The sequence below is a fragment of the Thamnophis sirtalis genome, unplaced genomic scaffold (genome assembly GCF_051295495.1).
Source record: "Thamnophis sirtalis isolate CommonGarterSnake01/CBP01778 unplaced genomic scaffold, rThaSir2_p1.2 scaffold_10, whole genome shotgun sequence".
Lineage (NCBI taxonomy): Eukaryota > Metazoa > Chordata > Lepidosauria > Squamata > Natricidae > Thamnophis > Thamnophis sirtalis.
In genome coordinates this window covers 9,139,937-9,161,683 of record NW_028261390.1, presented here as the reverse complement: position 1 = coordinate 9,161,683, position 21,747 = coordinate 9,139,937, and the positions used below count along the sequence as shown (strand labels likewise).

General features: G+C 45.7%; 1 protein-coding gene across 2 annotated transcripts in view; it reads left to right on the top strand.

The window, feature by feature from the left end:
* The window catches only part of RASGEF1B (RasGEF domain family member 1B), a 240,542-nt gene that overhangs the window by 180,315 nt on the left and 38,480 nt on the right, over positions 1-21,747 (top strand). Inside the window, exon 1 of one of the 2 annotated variants that reach the window (XM_087724008.1) lies at positions 2,870-3,348. The exons of the other annotated variant lie outside the window; for it this stretch is intronic. The gene's annotated coding sequence lies outside the window, so the exon portion shown is untranslated. Of the gene's footprint in view, positions 1-2,869; positions 3,349-21,747 lie in introns of those variants that run through there. 2 annotated transcript variants of the gene reach the window in all.

Here is a 21,747-nt window from a genome sequence, read left to right as displayed (position 1 = left end):
CAGAAACCGAACAAACTTTAAATGTTAAGATTTAAAGCAATGTGGAAACACAGCATTTTCAACAGAGAATGCCTGTAAAATATCATGGCTATATGCTCCCAACACACTAAGTCTTGTTTTTTTTAAACCAGTTTACTAAATAAACTATCATTGTCTGGCTTTGCAAGAAATATAAGTGATGCTTCCCATAGTAAAATGGCTAAATTAGTACAACATGCTCCTCTGATGGCCCAATTGTCGGTGGTTCATTGAATGAACCCAATTTAGTAAATCATATTTTGACTGGATATCGTTGTGACATAACCACAAACTGCATTAGTAGCTACCTCTAGCTAATGTGTTTGCAAAGTGTAACACTCAAAAGCCATTATGGGTTATTGCTTCAGCTAGTGACGCAATCACAGCTAATGATCTATTTATACATTGATCACCTACTGTATGATTCAGCACCAACAGTCCCACTGGGAATATAATTCTCCTCCCCAGTTACAATTTTTAATAAAGGCCTCTCTCTTAGCCCGTTGACAGTTCTGAGTAAATCACATCATAGGAGCTATACCACGCCAAGGCTGAAGGCATTCCCCACTAAAAGGAATGATTCAATGACCTTTTTGCTTAAATAGCTGGTAATGATTCCCATTAAAAACAGAATTGCTCAACTTCTGGGCACAATGTCAGGACGATCAACACACAGGAAAGGTTTCAAGTATCAGTATATTTCTTGTTTTATAACTAGGCATCTCTCCCACATCGTATCAACACCTTGACTCAAGAAGGAACACTGGAGGGAAATCCAACTTCATGAGAAGTGATAATACCACTCTCTATCATTGGTTAAGGCCCCACTTGGAATATGGCATCCAGTTTTGGTCTCTATCCGAGGGACGCGGTGGCTCGGTGGCTAAGATGCTGAGCTTGTTGATCAGAAAGGTTGGCAGTTCAGCGGTTCGAATCCCTAGCGCCGTGTAACAGAGTGAGCTCCGGTTAGTTGTCCCAGCTTCTGCCAACCTAGCATTTTGAAAGCACGTTAAAAATGCAAGTAGAAAAAGTAGGAACCACCTTTGGTGGGAAGGTAAGAGTATTCTGTGCACCTTCGGCATCTAATCATGCCGGCCACATGACCACGGAGGCGCTGGCTCTTCAGCTTTGAAACAGAGATGAGCATCGCCCCCTAGAGTCGGAAACGACTAGCATATATGGGCGAGGGAAACCTTTACCATTTACCTTTGGTCTCTATTGATGGAAGAAATGTCCTTCTGGGTTCGGCTCCAAGTGGGGAAAAAGACACTGGAGACATGGAGGCTGCTTGGAAAGATGGTTTATTGGTGGACAGGACCACGTGGCTTGAGCCCTGAACAGAAAAGGTGATCACATGCTTCAATGTTGGTGGAGAAGAAGAGAAGGGCTGAGGGAAGGGCTTGCTAGGCTTTTTATAACCTGTTCAATCCCACCTCTCTGTTTTCTGTTCCTGTGTAAGAAATGTATTCTGATTGGTTGTCAGATTCCCATAGGGCCATGCAGGGGCAACTCTCTGGGCTGTTTTGAATCCAGGTTTGGTTGAGTTCTCAGATGCCATGTGGTCAGTTGGGGCCAATATTATCATGCTTTCCTGTAGCTGAAGTGGAGAAGTCTTTATTATGTAAAGTGGACTAGCTTGGCCTTCTTAATGGCCCATTAACAAAGTGGGGATGGGCAGAAAGCTACAGGCAGCTATTCTGTCTTTTTACAACATGTTTCTTTCTTTTCACATCCAGAGAAATATTCTGCCTTTTCAATATTTCCTAGGATATTTCATTTTTCTGGGAGAGGGTTGGGTGATAACTCCCTACATTATGATGTAGAAAAGATGTTGAGACTCTAGAAAGAGTGTGAAGAAGAGTAGCAATGGTGATCAGGGGACTGGAGACTGTAATATATAAAGAACTGGATATGTCCAGTTTAATGAAAAGAAGAACTAGGGGTGACATGAATGCAGCATTCCAATATTTGAGGGGCTGCCATAAAGAAGAACCTATTCTCCAAAGCACCTGGAGGCAGGACAAGAAGCAATGGATGGAAACTAATCGAGGAGAGAAGCCACATGGAGCTAAAGAGAAATTTCCTGACACTGAGAACAATTAATCAACTTGCCTCCAGAAGTTGTGGATGCTTCAACACTGGAAATGTTTAAGAAGAGATTGGACCACCATTTGTCTTAAGTGGTGTAGGGTCTCCTGCCCGAGCAGGGGGTTGGACTAGAAGACCTCCAAGGTCCCTTCCAACTCTGTCTGTTAACCCAGTGGTCTCCAACCTTGGCAACTTTAAGACCTGTGGACTTCAACTCCCAGAGTTCCTCAGCCAGCAAAGCTGGCTGAGGAACTCTGGGAGTTGAAGTCCACAAGTCTTAAAGTTGCCAAGGTTGGAGACCACTGTGTTAACCAACATTTGGTGACTCAAAGTGCAAGGAGAGGACAATAAGATGCGCGGACCCTTCCCAGCTTAAGTAGAAAAAAAAAGACGCTAACACTTTTACTCTGGACTCTGACTTGATTCCCTCCCCAACCCGCTTCTACGACCTTCCTTCGTTAAAGAGACAAGCCAAGATCCGGACAAGCGCCTCACGGCCCCTCCCCTGCTCCGGCCCCGCCCTTCCCAAAGTGGCCAATTCCAGAGCCGGGATTGGTTGGAAGGAGGGGGGGGAGAATCCTGGAGAGGCGGAGTCAAGGCGCGAGGGGGCGTGGACGCTACTAGTGCCGGCCAGACGCGGTCGAGGGGCTCATTCGAAAGGAGGTCGGGCGAAGTGACGGTGCTGCTGTTGTTGGCGCTGCTCGGTTTTCGCGCGGCCGGAAGATTTCGGGTGAGCGCAGCAAAGCATCCAGCCGTCCCGCGGCTCCGCAGGGCTGCTCGCTTCTCTCCCGGAGCCCAAGTGCGCGGCGTCGGCTTGGACTTGAGCGAACGACCCCGACAGATTCGGATTCCCCACCACCACCACCCCGGTCTGCGCTCGGAAGGATTCGGCGTCGCCTTCCTATTTGATGCGCCCAAGCGGGTCGGTAAGGCGAATTCGTCCAGCCAGAAGACCCCGGAGCTCTGCCTTCTCTCCGGCCATCCGGAGTCTCTGCCTTCCCTGGGGGCGGCTTCAGGACGCGAGGTCGCCTTCCCGTGGCGAGTCTCCTCTGGCTCACCTGTCCCGGGCTGGGAGATTTTCCCAGCCGCCGCCGCCGTCGACTTCACCTGCGGGTGCTTGTTGAAGAGTTGTGCGCAGGAACGACGACTTCGGAACCTGCCTTGCGGTTGCTGCGAATTGCCGCCGTCGGAGTAAAGCCTCAAAGATCATCGCGGGACCTTTGAAGGCGCTGCTGTTGAAAGGTAGCCAAGCCCCTCCCGAATAGAATAGGAATAGAATAGAACTTAGAATAGAATTCAGAATAGGACAGAATTCAGAATAGAATCCAAAATAGAATAGAATTCAGAATAGAACAGAATTCAGAATAGAACAGAATTCAGAATAGAATTCAGAATAGAATAGAATAGAATAGAATTCAGAATAGAATAGAATTCAGAATAGAACAGAATTCAGAATAGAATTCAAAATAGAATAGAATTCAGAATAGAATAGAATTCAAAATAGAATAGAATTCAGAATAGAACAGAATTCAGAATAGAATTCAAAATAGAATAGGATTCAAAATAGAATAGAATTCAAAATAGAATAGAATTCAGAATAGAATAGAATTCAAAATAGAATAGAATTCAGAATAGAACAGAATTCAGAATAGAATTCAGAATAGAATAGAATTCAAAATAGAATAGATTTCAAAATAGAATAGAATTCAGAATAGAATAGAATTCAGAATAGAACAGAATTCAGAATAGAATTCAAAATAGAATAGAATTCAGAATAGAATAGAATTCAAAATAGAATAGAATTCAGAATAGAACAGAATTCAGAATAGAATTCAGAATAGAATAGAATTCAAAATAGAATAGAATTCAAAATAGAATAGAATTCAGAATAGAATAGAATTCAGAATAGAACAGAATTCAGAATAGAATTCAAAATAGAATAGAATTCAAAATAGAATAGAATTCAGAATAGAATAGAATTCAGAATAGAACAGAATTCAGAATAGAATAGAATTCAGAATAGAATAGAATTCAGAATAGAACAGAATTCAGAATAGAATTCAAAATAGAATAGAATTCAGAATAGAATAGAATTCAAAATAGAATAGAATTCAGAATAGAACAGAATTCAAAATAGAATGGGAATGGAATAGCATAGCATAGAAATAGAATAGAAATGGAATGGACAGGAATAGGAGAGGAATGGGAATAGTAAATGGAATAGGAATGGAATGGAATAGGAATTAAATTCTTTAATGGCCAAGTGTGATTGGACACACAAGGAACTTGTCTTTGGTGCATATGATCTCAGTGTACATAAAAAGATCACGTGCATTCATCAAGAATCCCTATGATAGCCATAGGGAACAAATAAACAATCAGGAAACAATCAATATAAAAATAAATCGTAAGGATACAAGCAACAAAGTTACAGTCCTGCCGTCATAAGTGGGAGGAGATGGGTGATAGGAACAATGAGAAGACTAATAGGAATACTAATGCAGCCTTAGTGAATGGTTTGACAGTGTTGAGGGAATTATTTGTTTAGCAGAGTGATGGCGTTCAGGGGGGAAAAACTTTTCTTGTGTCTAGTTGTCTTGGTGTGCAGTGCTCTATAGCTTTGTTTTGAGGGTAGGAGTTGAAACAATTTATGTCCTGCATTGCGAGGGGTCTGTAAATATTCCTTTTTGAGTCGGTGGGGTGGGGTGCATCTCACAAGTGGCTTTCCGAGAGGGGAATGCGGGGGCCAGAGATAGGGGGACAGGAGGTGGTGCGTACAGGGCTCGGTATGATAAATTAACTCTCAAAAGTACAGTACTGGCAATGCTGTCTCCCTTGTAGGTCTGATGATGTTGCCTAGTTGGATAATGAAACGTCTGCAAAACAACCACGATCAATATTGCATTTTTCCCATGCCGGGTTGTTTAAAGCAGGCTAGGAAGGTGCTTTTTTCTTCATCGGCTTAGCTTGCGATTTAAAACTGCAATCCTATGGTTGTGGATCCCCCCCCCCCCGGGCTACATTACTGAAGGAGATTCCTTTTCAAGGCGAACCTGCCAGTCCATTCTGTGCCCCGCTCCAGTACGGTATTAAATGCAATACGAAAAGGAGAACCGGCTGCCTCTTATCTGGAATTAGCATCCTGAAAGCAAGCGAAGAATTCCCAGCCCCGGATTCCAGAAGGAGCTGCTTTTAGCCCCCAGGAATCCAGATCGGATTGGGGGGGGGGGGAGCTTGTGTCTCGGTGTCTTAGATGGGGCTTTAAAGGGGTGTTGGAATCTGACCACTTGTGTTTGCTGCTGGTCAGCTTCTCGCAATTGCTTGTTTAGGTCAGTCAAAGGTAGGGGGTGTGTGGCTGTGAGAGTCTTAGTTTTAAAATTGTTGTGGGCCTCTTTACTGGCTTAGTACATTGTGTATTTGTGCATTGTGTATTTGTTTGAGCGAGTCTCCTCCAGTCTATTTTGTAACCCAAAAGATGGGTTAATTCAATAGTTGGACTACATGTTTATGTGAATTTGTGCTTTGACCTAGATCAGACACAATAAAATTATTTCCCCCCCCCCCCCAAAAAAGTTCCCTGCCTGTTTTAGCTTCTTATTTGGTTAGTTTTGAAAGCAGAAGCTAAAACAGCCTGATATCCGTGTCACTAAATCGCTGTACATTTTGAAACTTTTGAAGTCAGCTGACCCACTGCTCTGTTTTTTTTCCAGCCTTATTGGCCGTAATTCCTAGATAAGTGCATTAATGGTGTTGGGGCTGCTGTAATCTCAGTTCAGGGAAAGGTTATCGCAAAGCAAATAGGCTTGAGCAGAAAGGAACAATGTGAGGAAGTGGTGAAGGACCAAGGATACCCGGATTCAGGTTTCTATTGGAAGTAGGAATGGACAGATCTACTGGTTTGTATGAACGCCATTGACTGATTCTAGTTACTGAATTGAACTATTTGATGAGCTTGCACAATGCGCTGCCCCCCCATGCTTTGAGTCTACCATAATCCAAGAGGCTAAAAACCTATTTCATTGAACCCCAATAAAACTTGGGGATGCACACAGCTGCTGAGTTTTCAGCATATATTTAGCACATATATTGTGAGTAAAAAGCTAGTCAGTAAACTTCCGGCTGGTCACTTTTCTTCCTGGCCAAAGGATAAATTCTGATGTAATGGCCTTATCCAGCCAGGTGTTGCCCCAGGTATCTTGAAATTCAGTCCCCAGAATTTCAAGACATTTTGAAGAGATGCCAAGTTGGGCAGGTTAACAATAGATCATTGGCGGGGTGGGTAGGAGTGGGATCTCCTTATGGGGTTGCTCAGAGTCAATATAAACTTGAAGGTGCTTAGTAATTTGGTCTTACATAGGATCAGTTTGGTTATTCCAAACTTGGTGATTGACTTCTAGTAATATAATCGTGGAGATTAGAATGGTCAAATTAGGATCTTCCAAAAGTGTGATCAGCTAACATTTAAAGCTAAATCTAATGTCCTTATGCCTTGCCTTTTAAATAATAATATAATTATTTCAGGGATTTCAGGCTGTGGAAAGCCAGATTCCCACACTGCTAAATTGCTCCAAAAATAACAATCTGAACCTGCAACAATTTTAGGATAATCAATATTAAGAGGTTCTCATTATATTGCTTCCCTTTAATTTGAGCTGGTGACTCTCTGCTTATCTGCGGCCCAGGAGAAGAACGGAGAGAAATGGTGGGAAATCGAAACAAGATCCGATTAATCAAGATCAGAAAGGAAAACCACAGAGACAGCAATTTTAATGTTGTCTTGGCTGGCTGGTGTTTTTCCTTCCCGGGCTGGGGTGTGTCTTTAGCCTTCTTTTCTCAGCGAATGGATTAAGAGGCTTGTTTTGGCTTTCTTTGCCAATTTTGATGCCCGTGTCCCATAATATGCCCGTGTCTGTGTATTGCACAGTTTTCTAAATTTAGCACTCAAGGGGGATGCACAACTGAGGAAGCTAAGGCAGAATGCATCTTGGAAGTTCACAGAGTGGGGGAGGTTGGAGCGATGCCTTGTTTTGATCATAGCATGACGAGGAGACAAATAGCAACTCGGCTACCCAGTGACGCACCGTTGCTCTTCCATTGAAAAGGATGGCATATTTATATCCAACTACGGGTTGCAGTTCCTGGAAATAAGCAGATTGCTAGGAAAAAAAGAATAGGAAGCTTAATTTCAAAGGGAAAACTCAGGTCTCTGTGACGACTCAGAAATAAGTTTTGTTGGCGTTCAGCAGGGCTTGTTGGGACTGCAAGAAAGATTACTCTTGGATCTGCTTTCTCTTAGATCAGGGGTGTCAGACACCAGGCCCCAGCCTGCAGGTTGCTTACATCCGTGACCCGTCAAAACCGCGGTCCACTAAAGCGCGCCCGATCAAAGCGCGTACGTGACGTCATCAGCAGCGCGACAAATAAAATTAAAAATAAATTAAATTAAAATTAAAATTAAATTAAAGCAAGCCGAGTCACGTAAAGGTAAGGGTTAGGGTTAGGTTAAGGGTTAGGGTTAGGTTTAGGGTTACGTTAAGCGTTAGGGTTAGGTTTAGGGTTAGGTTAAGGGTTAGCGTTAGGTTAAGGGTTAGGTTTAGGGTTAGGCTTAGGGTTAGGTTTAGGGTTAGGTTTAGGGTTAGGTTTGGGGGGGTTAGGTTTAGATTTACGCGTTAATTTTAAGTTTACCGCTCACAGCGTGCTGTTTTCGTCGCGCTGTGATGACGTCACGTACGCGCTTTCGTCGAGCGCGCTTTAGTCTACCGCGGTTTTGTGGTGGAACCGCTTACATCTGGCCCAGAAACAGTGAAGACCTGCCCGCAGTGCCTCTTCCAGCATAACATCAGTCCCTGCCCCCCTAGCTTCGTTTTGGGCTGTGACGGCCTCCTGCAGCCCTCTGTCAACAAAATCGGAGCTTGGGGGGGGCAGCGTGCACTCCCCGAGCTCCATTTTTGCTGGCAGAGGGCTGCAGGAGGCCATCGCAACATGAGTGACGTCAAGCTGGCCACGCCTCCCCCACCTCCCCCATGGTCAAACACAACCCTGATGCGGCCCTCAACGAAACGAGTTTGACATCCCTGTCTTAAGTCATTGTTGATTGAGCCATAGTTGATGTGGGTGCTCTCAAGAGCATATTGGTTGGGAAAATTCAGAAGAGGCCTTCATCGTTCAGTGGATAGACAATGGATAGAATGATGATGGTGGTGGTGATGATAATGATAGGGTTTTTTTACAATATGGCAATTATGAACAATGGTTTTTGGAAGGCTGAAGGACAGCTTTGGCTTTGCACCGTACATCCTAACTTTTACACACCCTTTACATCTCATTGCAATGTGTTAGCTCAGACGCTGTTGCCCATAAATCATGTTTACATGCCTCCAAAGATTCTTGAGGTCAGCAAGCCCAACCTGTTGTGATTCAGTTAATAAATTATGGTTTATGGTGGTGATTTCACTGAACGTGTGGATGCAGTCATAGAAAACTGCCGGGTATACCAGGAGCAGATAGATATTCAGCCTCAAGACTTCCTGCTACAGTCAGTAGGGCATCCGAAATACGGACAGGAAAATTAGACGTCTGGAGTGGACGCATCTCCTTTCGCCTACTTACAAAATCCTCCAGCCAAAATAGCAATTAGCAATAGCAATTAGACTTATGTACCGCTTCATAGGGCTTTCAGCCCTCTCTAAGCGGTTTACAGAGTCAGCATATCGCCCCCAACAACAATCTGGGTCCTCATTTCACCCACCTCGGAAGGATGGAAGGCTGAGTCAACCCTGAGCCGGTGAGATTTGAACAGCCGAACTGCAGAACTGCAGTCAGCTGAAGTAGCCTGCAGTGCTGCATTTAACCACTGCGCCACCTCAGCTCCTGGATCTGGAGTATGACAATCCTGCAGAGTGAGATTCCCACCGTGTCTGCACGATATCAAGTTGGTAAAGAATTTGTTATGGCTCATACACTGTGTTTCCCCCAAAATAAGACAGGGTCTTATTGTCTTTTGACCCGTGAAATAAGCACAGCTTTATTTTCAGGGAGGTCTTATTATTTTTGAGTTGCAGGAGGCAGTGAGCGTGGTCACCTCATGGCTGCTGCTGTGATGCAATATTTTCAGGGAGGGATTATTTTAGTGCATGCACTCAAAAGCCCCATTGGGCTTATTATCTGGGGCTGTCTTATTTTCAGGGAAATAGGGTGTGTGTGTGTGTATAAGATTTATATATATAAATCTTAAGTGCTATTGCTAATGAGCCATGGTGGCACAGGTAGAACTGTGGTGGCGCAGTGGTGAGAGTGCAGTACTGCAGGCTACTTCTGCTGACGGCCGTCTGCCTGCAATTCAGCAGTTTGAATCTCACCAGGCTCAAGGTTGACTCAGCCTTCTTCCGTCCTTCCGAAGTGGGTAAAATGAGGGGCCCTGATTGTTGGGGGCAATAGGCTGACTCTGAAGGGGCTGTTGTTATCTGTAAGACTGATTCAAAAAGTCATGGAGATCAATGGCTGTTATCGAGGTCAGTGTGAGTGACACTGAAGTTCACCTGATGATAGAGTGGTAAAACTGCCTTGTGCGGTTGGCCACTTCGGAATAGACTGGTGGGCTTAAATGGGCCAGGGGTTCATTCTGCAAGCACATGGGTTATTTTCTTATAAGACTTGAGATTGCTTCCTGCAATAATCCGTTTTTTTAGCAGAGGCACTGCAGGCCGGCCCTTCGCTGTTCCCAGGTCGGCCCCGTGGACCAGACCTAAGCACCCCGTGGGCCGGATCCGGGCCACGTGCCTTGAGTTTGACACCCCTGACCTAGGCACTTCTTTTTCCCTATTGGATTTTTATCCCACCTTTATTGCTTTATGGGTAACGCAAGGGAAACGATGCTGAGGGCCAGGAGCCCTCTTGCTCTTCCGAAATCAGCTGGCGAATGGATGTGGGGTGATTGAAACGGCGTCGGAATGCTAACTCATTCAATGTGCACCACAGAATCCGCAGAAAGCAGGACTCCCGACTTGTACTGCAGTGGCATTGAGATGCAGGCTCTAAAAATGTCAGGCTTTGATTCATGCCCGCCTAGTAAAAGATACCTAGGACACCTGCATTGAAAGCATTCCCCTTCCTGCTTCCTCTACCAGCGGTTTTATTTTTTTTAGGTTGCAGCTGCCGCCGGATTTATGGTGGTGCCGTATCTGTCACTCTTTAAGAGGGGTGGACTTCAACTCCCAGAATTCCCCAGCCAGCAGGTTGACAAGTTTGAAAAAAAAACAACAACCCGCAGTGACTAAACCAGTGTTTCTCAACCTTGGCGACTTTAAGTCCTATGGACTTCAACACCCAGAATTCCCCAGCCAGCTATGCTGGCTGGGGGATTCTGGGAGTTGAAGTCCACAGGACTTAAAGTCGCCAAGGTTGAGAAACACTGGACTAAACATCTGTGATGAGGAAATGCTTGCGGGCCATTTTTTTTAAATTTAAAAACAACAACAACCATGCTTTGTAAGGAAGGAGAATTCTCATATATCAGATAGGCCGCTAGGAAGACAAGTTACTTCTTTTGCATGATTTTTTATGTTGTGGATTTCAAACACTTCAACTGGAACAGCGATGGCGAATTGTTTTCTCCTCGCGTGCCGGAAGTGTGTGCGTGCATGCCAGTGCGCACATGTGGCCACACCCATAATGCAATGTGGCTGCGCCCCACCCCCTGCACATGTGTGAGTGACCATCCCCCCCCACGCACCTCGTTTTGGGCCTAGCAGGCCTCCCTGAAGCCTTCTAGGACCAAAAAATGAGGCACCGGGGGCACCGCATCCCCCCCCAGCCCATTCGGGGCCTAGCATGCGCGCATCTCCCACATGAGTGGCAGAGACCCAAAAATCAACTGGCTGGCGGGAGGTATGCATACGTGTGTGACGGAGCTGAGCTGGGATAATGGATCACATGCCAGCAGAGAGGCCACCTGTGTCAGCCTTCCAAATATCATCCAGAATTAAACCAGAGTCCAAGGCAGGGCTTTCCTCAGAGTTCCAATTTAGTAAGAGAGACATGTTGGTACATCTGTGGGAAAGCCGAATCTGAAAGCTTCCTGGGGTTCCCACCCAGTTGAAAGTTCATGATCTTGTCCCCACATCAGGGGTGGGTTCCTGCCAGTTCTAACCTCTTCTATAGAAGAGGTTCCACAAATCTACAGTGCCGTTTAGAACCGGTTCCAGCTCCCTCCCCCCGCCCGTCCGCACATCATCAAGATGAAGAGCGAGAAGAGGAATTCTGGGAGTTGAAGTCCACAAGTCTTAAAACTGTTAATTTTGAACCCCCCTGGGGTTTTTTTCTAAAGGGTTAGGGATGCAAGGGTCTTGTAACTTGACAGCTTTAAGACTTGCATACTTCAAATACCAGAGTTTCTGAGCCAACATTTTGGTTGCTAAGCAAGAGCATTGTTAAGTGAGTTTCACCACATTTTACAAGTTGGCCATGCCCACCTGGTCACATGGCCAGCAAGCCACTCCTACCCAGTCACATGGCTGGCAAGCCACTCCCACAGAGCAGGCCACACCTACAGAAGAGGTTCTAAAAAAATTTGAAACCCACCACACACCCACAAGACCATCCCATGGTCCAATCTTCCCCTGCCACACTAGCATTTCCACCCGTCTAGTTCCGGTCAGGTGCAGAGACAAAGGATGACCTTGGGCTTCTAGAAAGGAATGTTCTATTTTGACAACAACGCATTCTCCAATTCTACTCCTTACTATTCCCCCTCCCAATTACCCCAGTAATGAAACAGCATAGTAAATTAAGAGAGAAAGATCCGAAAAGGAATATGACTGCAGACCTGTTACCCTGTGGCACATATGCCATAGGTTCGCCATTAAGGGACTAAAATAAAGTATTGCTCCTGACACTGACAAACTACCGCACAACAGATAAAATGATTGGTTTTTTTCCACCAATACTTATACAACCATCTTTGTCGGGCTGTCAAAAGAGAGATGGGACTCTTTTACCCACCACCGCAAACTGTGCAAAAATCCATGTTTTCGTTGGTTGAAAAGAAAATGCACAAAATAATCAGAAGTGGCAAATGGTTTCAAAAAAAGAGAGCAAAACTCCACAGTCCAGCTGATAACAGTTTGATGGATTTAGGTCAGGCTGTATATCTCGGGCACAGATTTCAGTGGCAACTTGGTATGTTCGGTTGTGACATGGAGGGGGTGTGGGGAGAAAGACTTGGAAGAGGCAATTTTTCATTGAGAGTTGACGCAGCCCTCCTTTTAAAATAGAACAAAACAGACTAGAATGGAATTCTGTATTGGCCCAGTGTGATTGGACACACAAGGGATTAGTCTTTGGTGCATATGCTCTCACTGTACATAAAAAGACAAGATACATTTGTCAAGAATCATAAGGTATGACACTTCATGATAGTCATAGGGTGCAAATAAGCAATCAGGAAACAATATAAATTGTAACGCTACAAGTAACAAAGTTACAGTCCTGAAGTCATAAGTGGGAGGGTAGGGATGATAGGAATGATAAGAAGATTAATAGTAATAGTAACGTAGCCTTAGTGAATGGTTTGACAGTGTTGAGGGAATTATTTGTTTAGTAGAGTGATGTTTTTTCAGGGAAAAAACTATCCTTGTGTCTAGTTGTCTTGGTGTGCAGTGCTCTATAGTGTCGTTTTGAGGGTAGGAGTTGAAACAATTTATGTCCAGGATTTCGAGGGGTTTGTAGATATTTTAACCACCCTCTTTCTTACTCATGCAGTGTCCTCAGCGGAAAGCAGGTTGATAGCAGGGGAGGGTTTCAACCGGTTCACGGCGGTCCCTGCGAACCGGTTGGTCGCCGAACCCGGAAGTAAGTAACTTCCGGGAACGGCAAAGGGCGCGCCCGCCCACCCGCGGTCCTTACCCGGTTTTGACGAGTTCTGCGCTTCTACGCATGCGCAGGACGCATACAGCGCCTGCGCGATCGTCCAGGAGCAGCTGGAGCGTCGCGCAGATGCTAGTATGCATGCGTGCACCGCGTGCGTGCACGAGGACACCGCCGGCCCCGTTCCAACCAAACCGGTTGGAACGGGGCAAGAAACCCACCCCTGGTTGATAGCAATTGTTTTTTCTGCAGTTCTGATTATCCTCTGACGTCTGCCTGCCTTGTTGGGTTGCAGAACCAAACCAGACAGTTACGGAGGTGCAGAAGACAGACTCAATGATTCCTCTGTAGAACAGAATCAGAAGCTCCTTGGGCAATTTTGAGTTTCCCGAGTCGGCGCAAATTCTCTCATTTTCTCTCCTGCCTTTCAGCCTCGCGCCATTTGGTCGCTAGGTTTAAGACAAAGCATCCTTTGGCTTTCATTCTGTTCTGTAATAGAACGGTACCCTCGCTGATCTGGATTCGATTTGTGCTCCGAGAAGGAAGCTGCCAGTTTATAGAGATTTATAGTAGGAAGGCAGGATCTCTGTTCCAGGCAGATAATGAAATAATGAAAATGCCTGCATTGCGTTGTCAGCTGGAAGGCAGATTGCAGTTGGGCAGAGTTTTGAACTTGCGAGTTTAAATGCCGAAATGGGCCAAGGTTGCCACTCCGTATAAAAAACAGTCAAAGAGACAAGATCTTTTCTGTGGGGGGTGACTCAGGTCCGTGCGTGGGGTGAGGAATTTTGTTTTCCAAGGGCCCAAACATTGTGGGTGTGCATGTTGGAAAGGAGGCTGGATAAAGAGGTTAAAACTCAAGGCGCTTACTCATCTTGGAAAACAATCTTCCATTAATCTCCTCCCCCCGACAGCGTGGGCATCATTTTCCTAAACGGAATCACTTGTTTTCGTTTCTCTGTCCCTTTGGTGCCCGTGCAACAACCTCCTTAAATCTGTTGATTTTATAAGCACGATTGCTTCCAAGGCTGAAGCTTGGAGCAGAGAGAGAGAGAGTTGAGCGTCTAGAGTTCCACCTTCTGTGCAACATGAGAATTTCTGGCAGACAGCTGAAATAATCCAGCTGCCGGAGAATTACTGTATTTCTCAGACTATAACAGTGTTTCTCAACCTTGGCAACTTGAAGATGTCCGGACTTCAACTCCCAGAATTCCCCAGCCAGCATTCGCTGGCTGGGGAATTCTGGGAGTTGAAGTCCGGACATCTTCAAGTTGCCAAGGTTGAGAAACACTGGACCATAAGACGTAACTTTTTTTTTGTCTCCCAAAAGGGAGTGAAAATATCCGTACGTCTTATGGACCGAATATAGTGCCAATGCCCTGCCCACCCACTGTTCATTTTTTGCCCACCATGCGCTCCATTTTCGGGCCTTTTTCAGGCCTTTTTGGGGAGTTTTTTTCAGCCCATTTTTGAGGCTTTTTTCGGCCTGTTTTCAAGGCTTTTTATTCGGACCACTTTAGTAGAAATACACCAAGGGGAGGAGGAGTGGGATAGAAGAAAGAGGGGTAGAGAGGGCGGGAGAGAGGATGGGAGGGAGGGTGAGAAGGAAGGGAGGGAGTGGACTGGGAGAGAGGAGTGGTAGAGGGGGAGTAGGGTAGAGGGGGATGATGGAGGGAAGATAGAAAGTTGGAGGGGGCGGAAGAAAGAGGTGTATGGAGAGTGGAAGAGGTATATTGGGTTTGTATTTTGGGGGGTATTGTTGACAAGAGGAATTGCTGTGATTATTGTTTAATGTTGTATGGCCCCGGCTATGCACAGTGACTGTATGAAAATGAAAAATGGAAAATAAAAACATTTTACTCACACACAAAAAAAAAGCCTCAGAAACAGGCCAAGAAAAGCCTCAAAAACAGGCCACAAAAAGCCTCAAAATGGGCCAAAAAGCCTCCAAAATGGGCCAAGAAATACCTCAAAAACAGGCCAAAAACCCTAAAAATGGGTCAAAAAAGCCAAACAAATGGGCCAACCCCCCAAAAAAACAGTCCAAAAAAGCCTTGAAAAAGGGCCAAAAAACCCTCGCATATGGATAGAAAAAAGGCCTGCAAAGGGCCGAAAAAAGGCGCCAAAAAGTTCCAAAAATGAGGCCAAGTTCCACTAGAAGGGATTAGCATTGGTATAATCCAGTGTTTCTCAACCTTGGCAACTTGAAGATGTCCGGACTTCAACTCCCAGAATTCCCCAGCCAGCGAATGCTGGCTGGGGAATTCTAGGAGTTGAAGTTTGGACATCTTCAAGTTACTAAGGTTGAGAAACACTGGTAGAATCAGAAGAGATTTCACTGAACATGGAACTCTAGAATAGGGGAAGGAAGGAGTAAGAGGTACACTCCTTGACTTTCGACCATAATTGAGCCCCAAGTTTCTGCTGCTGAGTAAGATAGTCGTTAAGTGCCTCATTTTACAACCTTTCCTGCCACAGTGAATGAATCACTGCAGTAGTTAAGTTAGCAAGACAGCTGTTAAAGTGAATAGGGCTTCCCCGTTGACATTGGATTGGATTGGATTGGATTTATTACATTTATATGCCGCCCTTTTCCCCGAAGGGGACTCAGGGCGGCTCACAATTCAATCAGGGAAGGAGGTACAGACAGGGGGGAAAAAAGACGAACATAACAATACAAAATTTAAAAACACACAACAATCATACCATTCGAGAAGGGGGGCAAAAGCTCTTTAACCCCAGGCCTGTCGGAACAGCCAGGTTTTAAGGGCTTTGCGGAAGGCCTGGAGGGTGGTGAGGATTCGAATCTCCACGGGGAGCTCGTTCCAAAGGGTCGGAGCAGCCACAGAGAAGGCTCTCCTCCGGGTAGTCGCCAGTCGGCATTGGCCGGCGGATGGAATTCGGAGGAGGCCTAATCTGTGGGACCTGATCGATCTATTGGAGGTAATTGCTTGTCAGAAGGTCACAAAAAGGGGATCACATCACCCCGGAACACTGCAACCGTCATAAATATGAGTCGGTTAACAAGTGTTTGAAATTTTGATCACATCACCCTGGGGGATTGAAATTGCCATTTTCTTTTTTTGCAAGAGAATGCTGCTTCCTGCTCCAGTGTCTCTTCTTTTAGCACTTTTGGTGCTTCTCTCTGACACGTGTGTGTGTGTGTGTGCCCCCAGATTATATAAGAACCAGATGCCCAGAATTGCCAGGCCCAGATGCCCGAAGAGAAGAGAGATCACAGCATTGTGCAAGTCAGCTAGGATTTGTTTCAATCCAGCTATTCAGAGGTGATAGGATTAGAGTCGAATTGATCCAGTTTAATGGAAGATTCAACAATATAAGCTCTAAAGGGAATATGTCAAGAAAGCTTTCAAGGGTTTTGGGGTGTGTTTGTTTTGGCAGAACGGGGTGAAAACGATAGGGATGGCAAACCCCTTAGTGGCTGCCACTAATCCTGGGAAATTTCAGCTGGATTTGCTTCAAAGGTTTCCCTACATCTTAAAAATATTTCCTTGAGTCTTTAAGACGGAATTAATGGGGACGAGAAGAGGGCAGCTCAGCAGCCTAGACCCGTGATGGCGTGAACCTATAGTATGTGTGCCAGAGGTGGCACACATCACCCTCTCTGAGGGCATGCAAGCTGTCGCCCCAGTTCAGCTCCGCTGCGCATGCTTCCCATTGCCCCCCTGGTCTTTGGGTTTCTGCCACATGTGCACAGGACATGTGTGCAGAGCGCATGCACAGGGACCACAGGTGCGTTGCATTTTTTGGGGGGGGGGTCAGGTGCACATGCGTGCCTTGCCGCATGCATGCCGCTTCCAACACTCGGTCTGAAAAGGTTAGCCATCACCGACCTATATGTTGTCCAGCAAGAAATCTGTAGCAGGGGTCACCAACTCCAGGTCCGTGGATTGGCATCGAGCCACGGCAGGCCAGAAACAAGTTCATGTAAACAAGCGAAGCCTCATCCATGGGATGTAGGCAGCCCATGAAACCACGTCCCCTCTGGTCCACGTAAAAAATCTCTGTCCACGGTCTTTGGTGTCCCAAAGTTTGGGGGTCGTGCGTGCTGATCTATAGAATAGTTCTCCGACTTAAAAAATCAAGATTTAAAAATATTTTTTAAGAAGAAGTAAATGGTAAAGGACTCGCACATATGTGCTAGTCGTTCCCGGCTCTAGGGGGTCGATGCTCATCTCCATTTCAAAGCCGAAGAGGCAGTACTATCCGAAGACATCTCCGTGGTCATGTGGCCAGCATGACTGTACGGCGAAGGCGCATGGAACACTGTTACCTTCCCGCCAAAGGTGGTCCCTATTTTTCTACTTGCATTTTTGCATGCTTTTGAACTGCTAGGTTGGCGGAAGCTGGGACAAGTCACGGGAGCTCACTCCGTTATGTGGTGCTAGGGATTTGAACCGCCGCAAATGCCGACCTTTCTGATTGACAAGCTCAGCGTCTTAGCCACTGAGCCACCACATCCCGAACTTCTTTTAAGAAGTAGGCGCTCAGGAATCTATCCCTCCCATTCTTGATGAGAACCTTTAAAAACTGGCCATGTATGATCATTTAATTAGTGATGGGAGCAGTGACATTCTTCGCAACTAATGCCAAGCTAAGAATGAACTGGTTTTTTTAAAAAAAAAACTTTGTTTTGAATTGAATGAGCATGAATTGCTCGTCTTATGGTTATAGGGTAGGAGTTTGTGTGAATCAGATCTCTATGAGGCAGGCTTTTGAAAAGCAAATCTAAGAGCCGAGGTGGCGCAGTGGTTAGGGTGCAGTACTGCAGGCCACTTCAGCTGACTGCTATCTGCAGTTCAGTGGTTCAAATCTCACCGGCTCAAGGTTGACTCAGCCTTCCATCCTTCCGAGGTGGGTAAAATGAGGACCCGGATTGTTGGGGGCAATATGCTGACTCTGTAAACCGCTTAGAGAGGGCTGAAAGCCCTATGAAGCGGTATATAAGTCTAACTGCTATTGCTATTGCTATTGCTAAATCGGAGTTTAAGTAGCTCTGACCAGCAGTAGTTGCAAATTAGTGGAGAGATGGAATTCTATAAAAACAGAATGTGTGGCTTTTCAGGTGTGTTCATTCTTTACAGAGCATTTAACGTGTGCCAATGTGTTCACCCCCCTCCCAAAATGAAAATAAAACATTATCTTATCATTCAGCTAATCATCATCATTTAACGACCCCATAATCCCTTGCGGGGTGGAAGTTGGGCAACAGAACGAGCAAACTGGATGTTTTAATGGCTGGATGCCTTTCTTGTTGCCAGTAGGCAGTTTAGTTCAGTAGATATATTTCTCAGTCTGCCTCTATCTAGGATTGAACTCACAACCTCCTGATTGTGAGGCGAGAGCTCCACCTCTAGGCCACTGCACTACCCTTATCTTATCATTCAGCTACTATGCTCTGTAATCTGTACTCAGTTCTTTGGTTTAGCGTCTTGTATAATCACAGACAACTTTATTCAACGGTCTAGTTTAACTGTGAGGTCCTTGGTGCTCTCTGAGCTTGGTGGTTTTCTTGCAGACGTTTCATTACCAAACTACTGTATTTTTTGGAGTATAAGATGGACCAAGATTTTGCAGAGGCAAATTTAAAAAAAAAGTTTTTGCACTCTGCATACCTCCCCAAAATGGCTCATTTTTTTGCGAAAACTGGCCTATTTATTTTTTTCAAAAAAGGGCATGAATAGCCTTTAGGAGGCTTGTAGAATGATCTTGGGCGGTGTGGGGGGGGCGACGAGCAGAAAACAGCCCATTTTTCACAAAAATGGGCCCGTTTTTTGTCAAAACAAAGCCTTTAGGCGGCTTATAGAGTGCTCCTGGGGGCTGGGGGGAGAAGGCAAAATTGAGCAAAAAACGGCCCATTCTGGAAGCCTCCTAAAGGCTCTGCATGGCCATTTTGGTGAAGGGGGCGGTGTTCCAGGAGGCAAAAAATACTGTATTCAGGGTATAAGACGCACCCAGATTGTCAGCCTCTTTTTTGAGGGGAAAAAGGTGCGTCTTATACTCCCAAAAATACAGTACGCCATCAGTTCAACCCTGAGCTACAAATATTATCTACTATGGAGACTAGTTAAAACCAGCGGTTGTTTAGAATAACTTGAGTTCCAAACCGCTTAGAAATCTTTCCACTTCGGGTTCAAAGGAGGAGCCCAATAAAGACAAGATCAGGGATCTGAATGGAGATAATAGGCAGAAAATGCAGATGTGAAGCTTGTGCCTCCTCTTCAAGGTGGGCTTTTGTTTGAAACGGCTTCCTTGCCAGCTGCTTGGTCATAAATAATGACTTGGTTAAGACACCGGCCTAAGATGCTACATGCTACATGGAGTTAGGGCAGGCTCCACTCGGCTTTGAGCTATTCTCAGATCTATTGTGTATAGTTCCAATTAATTCAGTCCATAAATCACCCGAGCTTTCCTTTTGTAACAAAATAAATAGCTGGGGGAATTTTTTTCCAGGTTTTTGTGGGAGGATGGTAGTAGTGTATGTAAGTCCTTCTAGCGTAAGGGTTGGCAATGATGGCAACTTCAGGACCTGTGGACTTCAGCTCCCAGAATTCCTGAGCCAGGAGGGGCTAGCTCAGGAATTCTGGGAGTTGAAGTTCGCACGTCGTAAAAGTCACCAGGGTTGAGAAACATTGGCCTGTTTCAAATGAAGCATAGTGCCATCCTGGTAGTAACAAACATGGTGAATAAACGAGATACACCATAATCATCGAAGAAACCCTAACGCAGTGATGATGGCGAACCTTTTCAGGACCCTGTTGAAAGAAATGTCCTTCTGGGTTCGGCTCCAAGTGGGGAAAAAGACACTGGAGACATGGAGGCTGCTTGGAAAGATGGTTTTAATGGTGGACAGGACCACATGGCTTGAGCTCCTGAACAGAAAAGGTGATCACATGCTTCAATGTTGGTGGAGAAGAAGAGAAGGGAGGACTGAGATGCTGAGTCCCTGGTTTTATCCCCCTCTGGCCTTTGATCTTTAGCTGGTATTCTGATGGGTTGTCAAGACTCCCATGGGGCCATGTGGGGGCAACTCTCTAGCCTGCGTTTTGAATCCAGGTTTGGTTGAGCGCTCAGATGCCATGTGGCGAGTTGGGTATAGGGCTAATATTATCATGCCTTAATCCCATCCCCCTGGAGCTGAAGGGGAGAACTCTTTATTATGTAAAGGGACTAGCTTGGCCTTCTTAATGGCCCATTGACAAAAGGGGTTGGGAGGCAGGAAGTTTCTCTTTAAATCGTTTCTCCCTTTCACACCCAGGGAAATATAATATTCTGCCTTTTCAACATTTCCTAAGGCATTTCATTTCCCTGGGAGAGGGCTGGGTGATAACCCACAGCTCACCCCTGGCCTGCAAAATATTCTCCTCTATTAATTTCTACATTGCCTCTTCCTCCTCCTTTCTCTCTCCCTCTCTCTTTTTTAAAAAAAAATTTTTTAAGTATCTTTTCCTTCCAAATCATTCTTGGACTGCTTCTTTCCAGCTTCTTTCTTTAAGACTCCTAGTTTTCTTGCATTATCTCCCCCCCCCCCGCCACCCCACGGATGTCCGGATGTCCGTCCATCCTTCTTCTGCTTTGGCACGTGGAAGCCTTTCCTGCAGGCCCCCCTCCTGACCTATTTGCGCTGGGAAGAATCCAATCTCGCCCCCCCCCCCCCCCAAATTGAACAGCTGCTCCCAGGGATGGATGTGACTTTTCAAGATCTTTTGCCTGCTGCTCTCCCTTATTTTGATGCAAATCTCCTTTGGCATTTTGAAAAGAGGGATTAGCAGAAGGGAAAGGGGGGGGGGTTCCTCACAGGGTGGGAAGGCCCCCCTCCGCGTGTCCTCTATTCCCTATAGTTTTTGCTTTCTCTTATTCTTTACTGGCTGTATCCTTGGGGGGAGAGAAGGGGCCTTTTGAAAGCGTTCATTGTTCCGACCTGCTGCCAGAAGCAAGCCAACCTTTTGAATTCTTTGTACACTGGCTGTGTTTTTCTTTTTGGGGGGTGGGTGGGTGGGTGGGTTAAAATGTCCCTAGGAATCTGGCTAATCACTTAATAGCGTCTCTAACTCCTACTGCAAATGCTTTGTGTGCCACTGAGTGGACAGATGGAGGGCAAAAAAAAAAAAAAGCAGATTTCTCTGTCGGCTGTCCCATTAGCTCTGGCTTTTTCAAAAAAAATAAAAATAAAAATCAGGTGTTTTCCCAGCCTGCTTTTTCCTTGGTTTCATTTATGCTCCGGAGAAGTCTTTCGTTCCCCTTTCACCTCGCGCCTGTTCCGCCGTAAAGAAGGAGGATGTGGCATAATGGCTGGGAGGGAAGGAGGGGGAAGCATTCAGGCTCTGTAGGGGCACCTGGGTGCGCAGTTCGCCAAGGCTGCGCTCCCAGCAGCTGGCGTGCGCAAATGAGGCTCGCCAGTTGGAGATTGTTTCTGGTTAATTGGGGGAGCGGCAACGGTGCCAAGGAGAAGGGGGTACATGTGCATTCCCCATATGTGCTTAGAAAAAAGGTTACAACCCAGGTGTGTGTGGGTGTAGCTGACATGATAGCAGTGTTCCAGTTTAGAGGGGCTGCCACAAAGGGTGGGGGGTGTCAACCTATTTTCCAAAGCACCAGAGGGCAGGACAAGAAACAATGGATGGAAATTAATCAAGGAGAGAAGCAGCCTGGAATTAAGGAGAAACTTCCTACAGTGAGGACAATTAATCAAAAGTTGTGAGTGCTTCATCACTGGAGGTTTGTAAGAGATTGGGCAACTATTTATCTGAAATTGTA